Below are 18,002 nucleotides of genomic sequence, written 5' to 3'. Positions count from 1 at the left end.
CCTCCAGCCACAGTAGTGGGTGGCCCTAAGAACTTGCTTTAAGCAAGTATTTTAATCACGTGTTACTGACCTATAACTTCCTTTATACATGGTCAGAAACTCTAAAACAACGAACCCCTGCCGCGTGTACAATATTGAATCTAATGATATCGTGATATCGTCGTAAAATTGGTGCCAATACTGAAGTCGTCCGCCTTGGCTTCAGCCACAGTAGTGCATGGTTCTAAGAACTTGGGAAGTGGGAAGTGTCGGTCGGTGTGTGTGGGTGTGTGTGTGTGGGGGGAATGGTTAGCGAATCATAAGGTCTTTCAACTGGCGTGGTTTCGAATCCCCGGTTGTACGTGACAGTGAGTAGGGTCGCCTGTCCAACTCCGCAGGTTTTCTCGGGTCCTCCGGTTTCCTCCTCCCACTGCTAAAGATCCCTACACGCAAGCCAATTATTGAAATAAAATTAAACCATATGTTAGTCCCGAAATTTCCTAGTTTCTGTCTTTCTCTCTGTCTGTCTGTCTCTCTCTCTCAGAACAATATCGAATATCACCACAATAAATAACCCCATGGAATATCAGATATTCGTAAAATCCCCACCCCCTCCTCCAATAAAAAAGAAAAGATTTAATAGTTTTTGCTAAACTGTAGAATGTGCAGGTGTCTGCCACAACGCTTTCCTGATTCAGTCAACCGTACTTCATTCACATTCAGAGAGAAAATTGGATGACAACAAACAAATATGTTAGGAAAACGCCAAACAGCTGAAAAATATAAAACACATATTTGTATTATGAGAAAGCACTCATCATTGTAATTATATTCAAGTCAAGATATGAGTCAGAAATTACGAGATGGCCGAATGGTCAGCGCGTGCGCGTTGTATCATAAGGCCTGTCATTGAGTCAACTGGCGTGGATTCGATTCAAAGGAGTAGGGTCGCCTGTCTAACATCGTGGGTTTTCTCCGCGTCCTCCGGTTTCACCCCACTGCTAATTCGGAAGCGAATTATTGAAATAAAATTGAACCATATGTTAGTCCCGAAATGACCTAGTTTGTGTTGGGTGGACGTTAATCCCCATCTCTCTCTCGCCACTTCGAATTCTCAAAATATTTTTGTCGCAAAGGGAGATAACTCTCCCACTCACACTAGATGCCCCTACACGTGCCCCATCCCTAACTTGGGCACCATTACCCCCTAAACATAGTCCTAGTAATCAAGTCACTCATATAATTAAACAAGAATATACACTTTAAATTAGTGCGGTAGCCCCATTACGATTATTTCCTTGACTCCACAATATTATTTGAAAATTGTAGACAAGCATATTTAGTAATTTCGTTACATTTTTGAATTTGATCCGCGTACCTTAAAGATGGTATATATGGAAAGTAGAGATATCCAATCTTACTAGAAAAATACTGGATTCCCCGAATAACACTCATGGAGCGTTTACAAAAATGTAAAGGTTCCCCTAATCGACAGTGGATTAGGAATTTCTGCACGCGTGATGTCAAAGGTCACACGCGAACATTGAGCGCTTGATGTACAAGTTGATAAACTTTATGAAGAGTTAGACGTTCAACACTTTTGAGATAAAAATGACGGGAAAAGACGCGGGTAGTCGATAATCCGAGAATTTAATTAGGATTCGATATTTGTAATAAATAGTAAGCGATTAAAGACAACATCGTCTTATGTATGCAATGGATTCTCCTCCGACTTCCGAGAGAGGTAAGTCACGTGACCTAAACATGGCAATTACAATGTTTGAGAAGGATTTGAAGCAAAATTATGACAAATTAATTAATTTGAATATGTTTTTAGTCCATATATATCATCAAATCACCCAGTTTGTACGCGGGGATATATCTTCAACCTTCTGCCATTAACTGTGACTCTATTGAATTCTTACCGTAAGCAATGTTCCTTGTTTGACCAACAGAATATCTATGGCTGTTATTCCCACTGACGATTCCTGCAGCTTGGCTATAAATAGGCTCACCTAGAAACATTATGGCAATACAATCTGATTTAAATACAGATCTATATTTCGTTTCGTTTATTTTATACTTTTGATGGCCTACACTACCTGACGATAGGACCAGTTATACTGAGAGTTCGTGTCAGGGGTCATACGAGCGGTTTTTGACCCTATGACGCCAGACATTTGATTAACCAATCAGCAATGATGTTTCTAGTGGATTGCCCACAGTTCCGTGTACCACACGCCAAAAAGCTCACCGTAACAGACCGTTTCATTGGCTAATCCCTCACATCATCCAGAACACGTCAATGATAACAACTCTTCCAGATCCTAGTGTAGTAAAAACAAGTAAAACAAACTTTTGAACTATAAAAAAAAAACGAAACGAAATAGAATCTGTATTTTAATCCGATTGTATAGCAATACAATATCATAAAAAGACGACAGAAGGTATCTTTATTTGTAATCACCATCTTTAAAATTTACCACTAATATGAATCTGGTTTCCGAAGAGCCTGTTTTCTCTCCACTTCTAAATATCATAGTTAATACTTTTGATTCGAAAAACGGTACATATCATTTTAATCAGTCGAATGGTTATAACACACACACACACCCACACACACTCTCTTACATTAAAGATACATTATGGGAGATTAGATAAAGAGCTTACTGTTTGCACTATAATAGTTAAAAACTATATAATGTAAAGGGAATTTGATGAAAATTGCAGTGAAATTGATCAACTCTAAACCAAGAATTTAGCGAATTTAGCCTCGATCATCATTACTTAAGTCGGTACGACAAAAAACATAGTCTCGATATTATCCATTTATGATTTAATCATTAATGAGCGTTGAGAAGCAGATCGCATTTTAATCCAGTAAATATCACAGGCTAGCAATGACATAGACAGTTGATTATAGTCTGGATAAGTTAATTAATGTCTAATTAATAATTTAGACAAACTTTCAGACATAAAAAAAGACCTGTAATTGACAGATTTAGCTCTTGTATATTGTATGTTTAATTTCAAATTTGGGCATCTGCACAATCTAATTCCATATACAATCATTGGACATCCCGGAACTTCTTAGGCACTATTAGGGAGCAAACCCCGAGCTTTTGGCAAAATGGCACATAAAACCAGCATCCCCAGCTCCCAGACCTAATATTCCGGCACCAGCTACCAGTTACACATATCAATTTAATATATCAGATAAAAAAAACCCGGACAATAGAAAGGATTACTACCTCCAGCAAATCTTCCAAGTTGACATTTTGACCTCTCAATTTGTATAGGCTTGGTAATGGTTTGTGAACCTTAAGAAATAAAAGAAATGTTGTTTTTTTTAAAAAAAATTCAACCTTTGAATATAAATTTTATAGAGAAGCTGATTCTGATTTGTGTATTGACTATCATCTCTATAGAGAAGCTAATTCTTATTTGTGTATTGACTATCATCTCTGTAGAGAATCCGATTCTTATTTGTGTATTGACTGTAATCTCTACTGATTCTCATTTGTGTTTTGACTATAATCTTTATAGAAAAGCTAATTCTTTTTGTGTATTGACTATCATCTCTATAGAGAATCCGATTCCTATTTGTGTATTGACTATAATCTCTATAGAGAATCCGATTCTTATTTGTGTATTGACTATAATCTCTATAGAGAATCCGATTCTTATTTGTGTATTGACTATAATCTCTATAGAGAATCCGATTCTTATTTGTGTATTGACTGTAATCTCTACTGATTCTTATTTGTGTATTGACTATAATCTTTATAGAGAAGCTAATTCTGATTTGTGTATTGACTATAATCTTTATAGAGAAGCTAATTCTTATTTGTGTATTGACTATCATCTCTATAGAGAATCCGATACTTTTTGTGTATTGACTGTAATCTCTATAGAGAATCCGATTCTTATTTTTATTGTTTTATGTAATGTGAATATCTTGACCCCCCCCCCCTCAAAAAATAAAAAAAAACAAAAAAAACGTACCTGTTCATGAAGATTTGCTGATAATACAGACAGTGATACCAGATTATAAATGCTATTTACAGAAATGATTGCCATCATAACTATCAGAGACCTATCCATAAAAGCTGTCTTGATTGCTGAATATCCAATACACAAAAGTACTATGATATTTAGAAGAAAAGTTGAAGCCAAAATGTACTTGTAATACTGATTCAGTAGATAAACTAAAGCACACATTTCCAGATGAAGTCTTGTGAAGTGATGAAGTTTACCAGGAAATGACGAAGCTGTATTAACAAGTCCCGTTATTTCCTGAGATACTAATTCAAATTGCAGGGTTAAACTTTTAGTAACAGCCGCAAAGAACGATAACGAACATGCCCATATTGCTGCCTGAAAAACATACAATCCATACGTTAAGCCAACCACTGAATGACCAAAAGGGGCCAGGGTTGCTTTGACGATTTCATTTTCGCCTTTTGTGTTTATCAAAAAACCAACTCCACCTATACAATTTACGATAACCATTGCTAACAACAAAACGCATACCATTCTTCTTACTTGTTTTGTGATTACTTCTTGCTTGCATCCTAATGATGCAGCCCTCTTTGATACATCATTCCACTGGTCAATAAATGTGTAGAAGCCATCTTCCTTGCTGAACATCCACAAGAAGACTGTAGTTGTAATGGCCGCATGAAGACAATAACAAAAAACACATAATCTGTAGACTGATGACTTCGAGATAATAGGCTTGGCGATGAACAGACACACGGCGTATTGTAGAACTTGTAACCATAACACGAGCAAGACTATCCATTGATAGGCTTTATAGACGATCCTTTTCCATCGGAACATTTTTGTGCTTTTAGACGTACCCACGGTAAACTTCTCCACTGGTGTACTTTCACCTGGAGAGTAGTGTATGCCCAGTATTGCCATGACTCTGAAATATGGTTTGAGAAAGAGTTTCAAATCACAGTGATTCTCAATGACAGTGGCCATTTTGTAAGACAAGTCAATATCTCCCTAGTTCAGTAATGCTCTCTTACTGCCGCAACGTTTTATGTAGGCTTAGGGCAGAATAAATAACACACTAGTTCCGAGTCAGTGTTTTGGAGTTCAGCAATGCTTAAAATCTCTCTGGAATTTCCCCAAAGTAGGTATAACTGCTCGATGGGGGAGAGGTCGGGACTCAGTGCTGGCCAAGGTAATGTGGTGATGTTCTGTTGTTGGAGGTAACCTGTAACGATCCTGGCCCTGTGACATCTTGCGTTGTCATCCTGGAAGATGAAACGGCGGCCATGACGTCGTGCGAACGGCACAACATGGACTGCCAAGATGTTGTCCCGGTAGTACTGGCCTGTAACACGCCCTGCAACAACATGTAAAGCCGTTCTTCCAGCAACAGTGATGCCTCCCCACACCATAACAGAATCACCCCCAAATCGATCATGTCTGATGACGTTAACGTCTTGGAAGCGCTCGTTTCGACGACGCCACACCCTCCTACGTCTGTCCAAAAAATCAACAGTGAACCTTGACTCATCTGAAAACATCACATTGCTCCAGCGTCGATTATCCCAGTGTTGACGATCCCTACACCAACGACGTCTTGCCTGAATGTGATGATCTCTCAAACAAGGGATCACGCGAGGACGTCGGGCGCGAAGGTGACCCCTATGCAGTCAATTCCGAATCGTCTGGCCACTCACTCTCACACCAGTGTCTGTTTAAAGACGAGTGCTGATCTGATTTGCTGTGATGACACGATTTCTCAAGGCCAAGGTACGGATAAATCGATCCTGGGCTTGAGTTGTCGCCCTTGGTCGACCTGAGCGTGGTCTGTCCTGTACAGATTGTGTATCACGGTATCTGGACCATAGCCTGCTTATGACAGACTGATAAACATTCATCGTCCGCGCCACAACCGCCTGTGTTGTGCCGATCTGTAGCATGCCAAGGGCACGTAACCTTTCATTTTGGGTAAGCCGACGCATATCAAAATTTGTTTTCTGGTCACTAAAACAATTAAACTGATGTTTCCACCCTGGAATTCAATGCCACAATGACTGTAACATTCAAAGTCAGAGTCGTGCAAATCTTGGGTTGGACCCCCATGATGATCCCAAGCATCACCTGCATTCCATGCGGAAGCTATTGGTGCGTTTGGGCGTCACATGTAACTGGAAATGTTTCTTCTGTTAGGTTCTATAGTGACTTTTTTCGTAGTCATTTGCATATTTTAGTATTATGCCCCCAAAATCAAATATCCCCTACTTTTTTTTAATAGTATACATCGATTGATTTCATGAAACCTTATTTTACTTTAAAAAAAAACAATTGTATTTGTCTAGATGTGAATCGATTGCCAATTATAAAATTAAACACGACTACTATCTTAAAAATGCATTATGTATTTGTAAAGATGTGAATTGATTGGTTATAAAATGAAATACGCTAGTGTTTTTAATACTATCTTAGGGACTAAAGAGGGTTGGGCGGTTGGAGCGCGTCAGATCCTCATGTCTGCTATTGAGTCAAGTCACAAGGAGTAGTTGTGATTAAATAGTCTCTGTCATCAAATTGAACGATCATTTAGGTGCTTAGAATTTATTGACCCTAAGCTTGTGGGGTTTTTTTTTGGGGTCCTCCGGTTTCCTCAGACTGCTTATGAATCCTTATTGGCGTAAAATTGAGCAATATGTTAGTCCCGAAATAACATAGTTTGTGTCCAATGGACGTGAAACCACATTTCTCTCTCTTTTTTTTCTACCATATGAATGATCGAGACTTGTTTTTTGTTACCATCTCAATGATCCAGAATTTTGTTATATTCTATCTGTAAGATTGAGGTATGTTCGTTTTAAAAATAATATCTGCATTTTAAAATAATAATAATATCTGCATTATAAAAATAATAATAATATCTGCATTATAATAATAATATCTGTAGTATAAAAATAATAATATCTGCAGTATAAAAAAAAAAATATCTGCAGTATAAAAAAAATAATAATATCTGCAGTATAAAAATAATATTTGCATTATAAAAATAAATAATATCTGCAGTATAAAAATAATATCTGTATAATATCCGCAGTTTAAAAAGAAACAAGCCATAATCTTGCTGAGAGTATTAAAAACTCACGAGCCCAGTACATACGCTTGAATTGGAAGGGCTTTGTTGTGGATTTAGATAAAGAGCTAACCATTCTTACTATAAAATAGTCCGAAGATAGATAATGCAAAATGAATTTATTGGAAATTTCGTTCAAAGTGCTCCATTGCGAGTCAAGATAATAGATTTTGAAGATGTGTGCATTTATTGCAACCACCGCACTGGTTGTTCGAAGCTTAGCCTTGCTCCACCATTTATAGATTACATCAAACAATGGCTGAATCGTTCGAATCCACTTAATATCGGAGACATCCGATGGCATCGAGAATTGATGATGGTCTTGTCATGTTAATAAAAGTCAAATTAATAGTTTATATTACATTTCAGGCCTAAAGAAAGGTATGCAATAGGCAGATTTAGCTCTTGCATAATGTATGTTTACAGTGCGGCCCACCTGTCAGGTCATTGACTAAGGCCCACACAAGTACGCGCCGAAGGGGGGTCTCAGGGGGTTCTCCCCCCAGGAAAATTTTGAAAATTGACAACAGCAAAACCATTTTCCAAGCATTTCAGACCAAAGCAGAAGAAGGCAAATTTTTGATTTCCTGATACAATTAGATAACAGAATGACCTAAGAGCACTATCATTAGATGAATTTGAGAATTCTAGTACACTTCATTTTTTGTGTTGTTTGTCAGTCATTTTTTTCCTATCTTTTCTTTCTCCTGTCCTGTGCCCTGTCCTCTCCTTCCTTCTTTCTTTTCTCCCCGCCTCTCCTTTCTTTCTGTTTTCTTTCTCTTTTTTCTTTTTTCGTTATAGGCTTAGGCCCACTTTTTTTAATGAGCTTAGGCCCACCTGTGGACAGGTGGGCCCAGTCCGGCACTGTATGTTTAACTAAAACAACCTGAAGATAGTAGATGTTCAACGTTAAACCTCGTTTCATTTCATATCCCGAATACTACAGAATAATACAATTCATTACAAATGATACAATATATTCTTTAACTGGTTAAATAGGAAATTAACACATTTTAGTGCATGTGTTTAGTTTTCAAATAATCATTTGCTGGAATTCTTGTCCTACTTCCACGCTTCCGTTACGAAAAGATTTCTTTTTAAAGAAATGGTTATTTTTATAATAGTAAAACATCCATACCAATTGTGGAAGTAATGGAATGTTTTAAACAAGGCATGTTATTTAACTGTCTTATGGCAACACCCTATTGTTTGAATAATAATAATATTGATTTAATAAATATGGACAGTTGCCTCCCATTTGTTACCAAGAGCTATTTTGATTATCAATTGAGTTTCCAAGGATGGTGTTGTGATGGTATTCAGACCTTCGACCGAATCTGGATCCAAGCACTCAAATTTACATAGGTGTTTGATTGTGGTCATGATTAAAGACAATTCACGTTAGCCACTTAAATTTTTAAAATGGCCGTCATATTCCAAAATGGCTGAAATTTTCGGCTTTTCTTTCACAGAATTATGCCCACTAAGCTGATTATGTAAACGTATTATGTCGTTTTCCCCATCCGCCTTTCCGTTCACATTTGTTTTTTAAAAGTTTACAAGTCACAATTTGTATCAATAAAAGTTAATTCTCGCTTTGGACTCCGACGAATGGCCGCGAAGGATATGGTCGAAAGACCGTTTTTTGAAGCGGCGAGAGTACGGTCACGTTACGGGCCAACGGACCAGAGGACTTTCGTAACTTCCTTCAAATGGATACCCCATAGTGATGCGTTCATCCATTTCATCAAGTGAACGCCTGTCCATTACATTTCTTTTCTGTCGCTTTCTTCTCAGAAATGGTAATCCGCACACCTTGGCGGTCGGTGCGAAATGAAAATGACAGAAGCCCACGCATGCTTCAAAATATTGATGATCCGTCAACAAATATCAAAGGGGGTTTGATCGTCCAAATTTTGAGTCAATGCATTTTTTGACATCAAAACGCCACATACACGGTAAAGATTTCATATCTAAATTTTGTTTCAAAATTTTGACGCTTTTTTTAAAAACGTGTATGGGCTCCTTAACGTCTCGCGTTATAACCCTTGCCTTTTACTTAAACTGTGAATTATGTGCAAAGTTTGTGGAACTCACAATTATTTGTCCGATTGTAACTTCAAATATGTGTTAAGGGTCTAAGGATCGTAGAGTAATTCGATTTTGGTGTGCATCAGACATCAAAGTGTTGGGTTATGACTCATGAAAATTTTAATTGTACAAAGTTGGTGGACCCTCAACCACTCTTAATATTAGTTCGATTCAGACGAATACATGTTAATGATCAATCAAATAGGACACTCACTTGGCTGTGATTTTGTAGCAAAATGACTAATTTCAAGAGAATAGTCCCCAAAGGACTACACTGCTGAAACAAAATTGGAATTTTGGAAAAAAAATCGATTGTAATGGGGCTAGGTAATGGGGCTAGGCAAAGCCATAAATGACTAAAGATTCAAAGATTCCAGCCCCCCCCCCCAGCTTATCTAAACTTCGTTTCGTCTTACATGGCCGAGTTACGTAAATTTGTGCGTTACCCTATATTTAGATTTCAATGACATCTGCCAAGCCGTTTAGCAGAGGAGGACATATTTTCAACAGCATGTTGTGTCTCATATACTGACACTGGCGAGGTATAAGCAATGTCTTATTTTCTCACTGAAATGTTCCTATACACCGACACGCGACCGTTTAGCAGTGAAAAGTTGCACAGTAAAATTGACTGGGAAGCGAAAGTTTTTCGACAAGGATTCAACACGACGGTTCCTGAATGTTATGGGCGAGTGTTATGAGACCTACGTTCAGAGCTGAACTAGTTAAAAACACGCCATTTGCTCCCAAGTCAGTCTACAGACACAGGTGTCTGTTAAAAACACACCATTTGGTCCCAGGTCAGTCTACTGACATTCTAGGATTAATTTCGTTCCAACACAGTATCCACTGAGTCCGCCTTTGTAGGGGAGTTGGTGATGAGTAGCGGCCGGTGAGGGCTTGTACAGCAGACAATTTGTTTGGCATTAGGTATCTCATAATTAGTAAAATACATATACTGGTTGATTTAACTTGGTTTCATGTCGTACCTTTAATTCGGGACCCTGTAACACAGGGAAATGTGTCTGGCAGAGCCTATTTTCTACTCAATAAGATGTACCTGCTCATTTTACCTTCATTCAATGTCGAATCCTCAGTGTGCGACCCAGCCCATTTTTAGTTCCAGTCTTTGGGGTTTCATGGGCCAAATAGATAAACAGGACCCGACAGAGAGAGAGAGAGAGAGAGAGAGAGAGACAAATGGGGTTTAACGGCCACTCGACACAAACTAGGTCATTTGGTTTAATTTTATTTCAATAATTCGCTTGCGCGTAAGGGTCTTTAGCAGTGGGAGGAAACCGGAGGACCCGGGGATTCGAAACCACGCCAGTTGACTCAATGACAGGCCTTATGTCACTTATGATAAAGTGCGCACGTGCTAACCATTTGACCATTCACCCCCCCCCCCCCCCCCTTAGGACATTCACATCTGAATATGTTAGGTTACACAGTAAACGTTCCGGTACTCGGATATTGGCACCTTATTCGTTTGACCAAAGTGCTCTGGGCTGCTGATCTGTAAATGACGTTGAAAATCGTAGTATAAATGAAGTGTCACTGTGAAGTTTCTGATACAAACGGGTGATCTTGCTGTGTGAGGAGTAATTTGAAAGCATCGTATCTGACCAGTCGGTTCCCGATATAATCAGTGGATATAACAACCAACAGCAACTTAAGAGATCATTATTAAAAAGAGTTGTCTCCCATTAAAATATTAAAACTGATACTATCACACAACCGGGATCCGACCCACCTATGTTCAAAATGAAATGAAATGAAATGAAATGGGGTTTAACGTCCTACTGTTCTGCTCCTTTAACCTGGGCTAATGAAGACGGGCATACGTCATACGGGCAGCAGCGCTATGGCCTACTCTTATATCGAATTCAAACCGCCAAGGGATCTTTTACGTGCACGCCAATGTGTATATACATTATCTTGTAATTTATAACTTGCATGATTACACGTACTCTATATTTGTCACGCAGAGTAGTCATTTTGAGATTGTACTTTACCCCAGGATGCAATTAAAAAAAATTATACTTTTTCTATTAAAATTATACTCATGTTAAAACTGACTTCTCGGCATTAAATGAATGCTTTGATACCTGATATGATATTGTTTCTAAAGTATACGTTTAAACAATCTGGTTAAAGCACAGATCCTATTTCGTTGCGTTTTAATAGTTCAAAATTTCGTTTTACTTGTCTTTACTACACTTGGATCTGGAAGAGTTATTTAAATCGTGTTCTGAATGTTGTCAGAGATAAGCCAATGAAACGGTCTGTTACGGCGAGCTTTAGGCGTGTTTTTCATGGAACTGTGGGTAATCCACTAGTAACATCAATGCTGATTGGTTAATCAAATGTCTGACGTCAAAAGGGCATCAGTTGGTCTTTTAACCCCTGACGTGACCTATCGCTATAACTTGTCAGATCTTCATGTAGTGTAGGCCATCGAAAGTATAAAAAAACGAAACGAAATATAGATCTATATTTTAATTAGATTGACGTTTAAATTACGAATGAGTTCATTTATATTGGCCATTTAATAACGTTACCACTTCTGCGTATTCGTGAAATGAAACAGGGTTTAACGTCTTATTGTTCTGTATCGACGGGGCTAATGAAGGCGGTCCTACGCCATACAGTGTGCTACGGGGAAACTTTTGCCCGGACAGCAGCACTACAGCCTACTCTTACTTCGAATTACGTACACGCCAATTATAAAGTGTACGCCAGACTACTATATTTTTTTCCCGCCCGAACGACTATCCGTTGTCCCGTGTCAGACCCTCCGCCCTACACAACTGAGTGAACTGACAAGGGGAAACCACCCTGGAAAATCAAGTTGATTTTTCTGCAGGTTAGCAAGTCAACGTTTCACACACAGAGCCACCGTGGCTCTCTGCGTATTCGTCAATATCACCTTAAAATATAGGTCATTATAGGTGATACGGCCGTCTTTTCATTTGTTGGGTAGAGTGAGTGTTCTTTTTTTAAATATTGATTGGATATCTGCCCAACTGTCGGAAGCCTGTATTAGTAGTAATATTAATATGTAAACAGCTTTTATCAATAGAAATAGAATCGACTTTATTTAAAGAAGAAATGTGTTTATGTTTATAAAGAGTCAATATTGAACATACAAATAGATTTTAAAAAATGAGTACAATAACTCCGTAAGAGTAGTCCTAATGGCCACCCAATTTTACGATGGCTGATAAGGGACATGAAATATAATATCATTTATATTTTTTTAATATTCACCCAAGTCAATTTTAATATAATTTTTTTCCCTAATTATCACCCAAGTCAATTTTAATTTCCATACAAGATTACAAGTCATTTGTAATATAGTTTGTTTTTCATAATTTTCAATTTTAATATAATTTGTCTTTTTTATTTATAATTTTCACCCAAGTCAATTTTGATTTTCACCCAAGTCAATTTTAATATATTTTTTTTTTCTAATTATCTCCCAAGTCAATTTTAATTTCCACCCAAGTCATTTGATATATACAGTAGTTTGTTTTTTTATAATTTTCACCCAAGTCACTTTTAATTTTCACCCAAGTCAATTTTAATTTTCACCCAAGTCATTTGTAATATAAAATTTTTTTTTTTTTAAATTTTTATCCAATTCATTTGTAATATAATGATCGGCCATTTTGCCCGGATAGCGACGGTCTCGCCTATTCTTCTTCGCAATCCCGTTGCTGGTCTTGAAAGTACCGGTGGGAGGGGGGGGGGGCTTTCGGGTGGGAAAATAAACGTGCAGGGGTCGACAAATCTTTGTCGGGATTTGACAGTGAAAAGCATTGAAATGAAATGAAATGGGGGTTTAACGCCCGACTGGGCTAATGAATGCCGTATGCCAGAAGGAAAACTTTGCTCTGACAGCGGAACTACGACATCTCTTACATGAAATTTCAACTGTCAAGAGTTATTTTACATGTGTACTAGGGACCTGGGTATTGATATCAACATGGTCCTTGTTAGTGAGCCAGCATGATTATCACAACAGTTACCAGGGTACCATCATCTCTACATATCTGGAATGAAGTATGCAGAGTGACAGAACTAAAACATTTCGAAACCCGTTTCTAAAATACGTAAAAACTGTCAAATCAATATCTCCCTGGTTTTGTTTAACAACGATTGTTATACATAATGAAATTAGTTGTCCCAAAACAATTGAATAGTTTCATGGTCGCCTTTCCAACCTCGTGGGTTTCTCCGGGTCCTCCCCCACTGCTTAAGACCCCTACAAGCAAGCAGATTATTGAAATTAAATTGAACCATGTTAGTCCCAAAATGACCTAGTTTGTGTCCAGTGGATGTTAAAACCAATTTATCTCTCTCTCTCTCCCTTGAATTAAATTCTTCTGGGTAGTCAATTTGGGGGATTAACCTACTTCTGGGTAGGTCAAAGGTCACATTAGTCGACCACGTGCAATCCACCGTAAATGTAAATCTCAGTACATGCACAAAATGGGTATTAAACTGTTCCTTTGAACCGCCTAGGGCAAAGATGAATCACCATTGATCGGTCACGCTCAGCACAACTCAGTACAAAATGGGTATACAGCAGTATCTTGGCACCCCCCCTCCCTCCATTGGAAACATCATTATTCAGTTTGGGAGACTAACCCCAGGTCAAAGTTCACCATTGGTCGGCCATGCCCAATCCACCTTAAAGGAGCTAAACAAATCCCCATTGGCACAAAGAAATAGACACAAATGTAATAGGAATGTATATAAACTGATTTAATTTCTAATCGAATGGCAGTTTATGGCATCTGGTTATTCTAGTCTACACCAATAGTATTTTCCTACATGAGATATGTTTAGCCTCAATCATCGAGTCGCTTCATACAAATGGCCCTAGAAAGCATTCTGGCACGCGATTCGTGTGCCAATTTTAAAATTTTCATTTTGTCTTATTTATATTGGATATGAGAAACCCAACTGTTCACGGTAAGAAAACAACATCAATGTTGATTTAAATTGACCAATATAAGTCGTGTTTGCAATGTCGAAGACTGTGGATGATACTGAGTTAAAGACTTGGCTCCTTTATATGTATAGCTCAGTACATACCTTCAGTAAAGGCACAAAATTATTATAAATTGTACCCTGGGACCCCCGGGGGCAATACGAATTCTTCCGATTCATTTATTTTGGGAATTAACCCACTTCTGGGTAGGTCAAAGGTCACCATTAGTCTGTCACGCCCAATCCACTTAATACTTGAAACCAGGACATTGGCTATTAGAATACACATAATATAACATTTACTATAAATATGTAACATATTTTATTTAATTCTTTAAAAACTCAATATAAAAATATAAAACACAGCGTTCCTATCATCTCTAAGCTATAAAAATATGAAAGAAATATTAATTTTATCTTAAAACAGTCATATAAAAATATATTTCGGGTGACCCAGAAATGAAAACTGTACACTATTTAAAGTGAAATAATCTACAAAGTATTTTACCTATTTTCATTAATATTTCACATGTCGTACAATGTGGATATTTGACAACTTCACTCTTAATTTCAGGTCCACCACGCAAATAGTGTTAAAGGACAATATTGGTGTCAGTCATTATCACATATGTGTTAGAGCTGGTTAAACACATTCCAAATATACTTTTAACACAGAGATCATTGCTACGATAGCTGAGTAATACCGGTTTCCCGCATCGGAAGTGACGAACGCCAAAGGAAAACACGAGTTCATAAATACAATTGGTGGCTCTGTGAGTAAGACACTGGCTTGCTAGAATGGAGGTGAGTAAAACACTGGCTCGCTAGCCTGAAGGCGAGTAAAACACTGGCTCGCTAGCCTGAAGGTGAGTAAGACTGGCTCGCTAGCCTGAAGGTGAGTAAGACTGGCTCGCTAGCCTGAAGGTGAGTAAGATACTGGCTTGCTAGAATGGAGGTGAGTAAGACACTGGCTTGCTAGCCTGAAGGTAAGTAAGACACTGGCTTGCTAGCCTGAAGGTAAGTAAGACACTGGCTCGCTAGCCTGAAGGTGAGTAAAACACTGGCTCGCTAGCCTGAAGGCGAGTAAAACACTGGCTCGCTAGCCTGAAGCTGAGTAAAACACTGGCTCGCTAGCCTGAAGGTGAGTAAAACACTGGCTCGCTAGCCTGAAGGTGAGTAACACACTGGCTCGCTAGCCTTGAGGTGAGTAAAACACTGGCTCGCTAGCCTGAAGGTGAGTAAAACACTGGCTCGCTAGCCTGAAGGTGAGTAACACACTGGCTCGCTAGAATGGAGGTGAGTAACACACTGGCTCGCTAGAATGGAGGTGAGTAAGACACTGGCTCGCTAGCCTGAAGTTGAGTAACACACTGGCTCGCTAGAATGAAGGTGAGCAAGACCCTGGCTCGCTAGCCTCGAGGTGAGTAACACACTGGCTCGCTAGAATGGAGGTGAGTAAAACACTGGCTCGCTAGCCTGAAGGCGAGTAAAACACTGGCTCGCTAGCCTGAAGGTGAGTAAGACTGGCTCGCTAGCCTGAAGGTGAGTAAGACTGGCTCGCTAGCCTGAAGGTGAGTAAGATACTGGCTTGCTAGAATGGAGGTGAGTAAGACACTGGCTTGCTAGCCTGAAGGTAAGTAAGACACTGGCTTGCTAGCCTGAAGGTAAGTAAGACACTGGCTCGCTAGCCTGAAGGTGAGTAAAACACTGGCTCGCTAGCCTGAAGGCGAGTAAAACACTGGCTCGCTAGCCTGAAGCTGAGTAAAACACTGGCTCGCTAGCCTGAAGGTGAGTAAAACACTGGCTCGCTAGCCTGAAGGTGAGTAACACACTGGCTCGCTAGCCTTGAGGTGAGTAAAACACTGGCTCGCTAGCCTGAAGGTGAGTAAAACACTTGCTCGCTAGCCTGAAGGTGAGTAACACACTGGCTCGCTAGAATGGAGGTGAGTAACACACTGGCTCGCTAGAATGGAGGTGAGTAAGACACTGGCTCGCTAGCCTGAAGTTGAGTAACACACTGGCTCGCTAGAATGAAGGTGAGCAAGACCCTGGCTCGCTAGCCTCGAGGTGAGTAACACACTGGCTCGCTAGCCTGAAGGTGAGTAAGACACTGGCTCGCTAGCCTGAAGGTGAGTAAGACTGGCTCGCTAGCCTGAAGGTGAGTAAAACACTGGCTCGCTAGCCTGAAGGTGAGTAAAACACTGGCTCGCTAGCCTGAAGGTGAGTAAAACACTGGCTCGCTAGCCTGAAGGTGAGTAACACACTGGCTCGCTAGAATGGAGGTGAGTAAGACACTGGCTCGCTAGCCTGAAGGTGAGTAAGACACTGGCTCGCTAGCCTGAAGGTGAGTAAAACACTGGCTCGCTAGCCTGAAGGTGAGTAAAACACTGGCTCGCTAGCCTGAAGGTGAGTAAAACACTGGCTCACTGGCTCGCTAGCCTGAAGGTGAGTAACACACTGGCTCGCTAGCCTTGAGGTGAGTAAAACACTGGCTCGCTAGCCTGAAGGTGAGTAAAACACTGGCTCGCTAGCCTGAAGGTGAGTAAGACACTGGCTTGCTAGAATGGAGGTGAGTAACACACTGGCATGCTAGCCTGAAGGTGAGTAAGACACTGGCTCGCTAGCCTGAAGGTGAGTAACACACTGGCTCGCTAGAATGGAGGTGAGTAAGACACTGGCTCGCTAGCCTGAAGGTGAGTAAAACACTGGCTCGCTAGCCTGAAGGTGAGTAACACACTGGCTCGCTAGCCTTGAGGTGAGTAAAACACTGGCTCGCTAGCCTGAAGGTGAGTAACACACTGGCTCGCTAGCCTTGAGGTGAGTAAAACACTGGCTCGCTAGCCTGAAGGTGAGTAAAACACTGGCTCGCTAGCCTGAAGGTGAGTAACACACTAGCTCGCTAGCCTGAAGGTGAGTAACACACTGGCTCGCTAGCCTGAAGGTGAGTAAAACACTGGCTCGCTAGCCTGAAGGTCTTGGGTTCCCTCCCGGTGTTGGCAGACAGAGAAAGTTTCTCAGAGTTTTCCGACGTGGTTCCTCCTTGTCAGTGGTGCAGTGGTTCAATGATCTAACGTATGTGCTTTAGTTGATTTTTTTTTATAAACAATATTTATTCAGAAACTGAGGGGATTGGTGAGATGGCAGAGCCTATATAAACCCTTGTCCCGGTTACAAACAAATTACACAATATTACAATAGATTGTCAAAAAAAGAAACAAAAAGGAATAGATAAAAAGGAATATATACATAACCCATAATAATATATACATGTAAACATAAATTTGAAATATTTAAAATCCGCTAATTTTTTAAAATTGAAATATTTCGTTTTTTTCAATAAAATTATAATATGTACATGGTTAAATATTGACACACTGTCTTCATGACACATTTCCGATCCATATAGTAGCACTTTAATGTTTTGCTGTGTTGGAGGTAAAGTGTCATTGTTCTATGGCAAGCATCTGAATACAAGGAACATATAAGGAGATAGTGATAAGGATCTTCTATTATATAACCATATAAACATTCGGGAGTATTTGAAATATGTCTTGTAAATTTATGAAAATTTACTGCAGCCTAGTCTTAATTTAGTATGAATAATTTGATTTTTACGTTTGCTGATATAGTTGATCATAAGATAAATCATTGATTCAAGTGGCGTGGTTTCGATACAACAGTTTACGTGACTAGAAGTAGGGTGACCTGGCTAACCTCGTGCGTTTTCTCCAGGAAATGACCTAGTTTGTGTTGAGTGTAGTTTAAACCAAAATGGATTTTATTTACAGTGTTTGAGATGTGAATGTTATAG

The 18,002-nt window shown here is 39.4% G+C and overlaps 1 long non-coding RNA gene across 1 annotated transcript; it reads right to left on the bottom strand.

Annotated features, from left to right (window-relative positions):
- Positions 1-1,917: 1,917 nt before the first annotated feature.
- LOC126828214 (uncharacterized) lies at positions 1,918-4,099 on the bottom strand. The gene is made up of 3 exons (XR_007682943.2): positions 3,985-4,099; positions 3,231-3,299; positions 1,918-1,994 (listed from the first exon to the last, which is right to left on the bottom strand). It is a non-coding gene; the product is annotated as an uncharacterized LOC126828214 (long non-coding RNA).
- Positions 4,100-18,002: the final 13,903 nt, after the last annotated feature.

This window comes from Patella vulgata, chromosome 7, assembly GCF_932274485.2.
Source record: "Patella vulgata chromosome 7, xgPatVulg1.2, whole genome shotgun sequence".
In the NCBI taxonomy this organism is placed as follows: Eukaryota; Metazoa; Mollusca; class Gastropoda; family Patellidae; genus Patella; species Patella vulgata.
The sequence above is the reverse complement of the archived record's forward strand: the minus strand, read 5'-3'. Positions and strand labels throughout refer to the sequence as shown.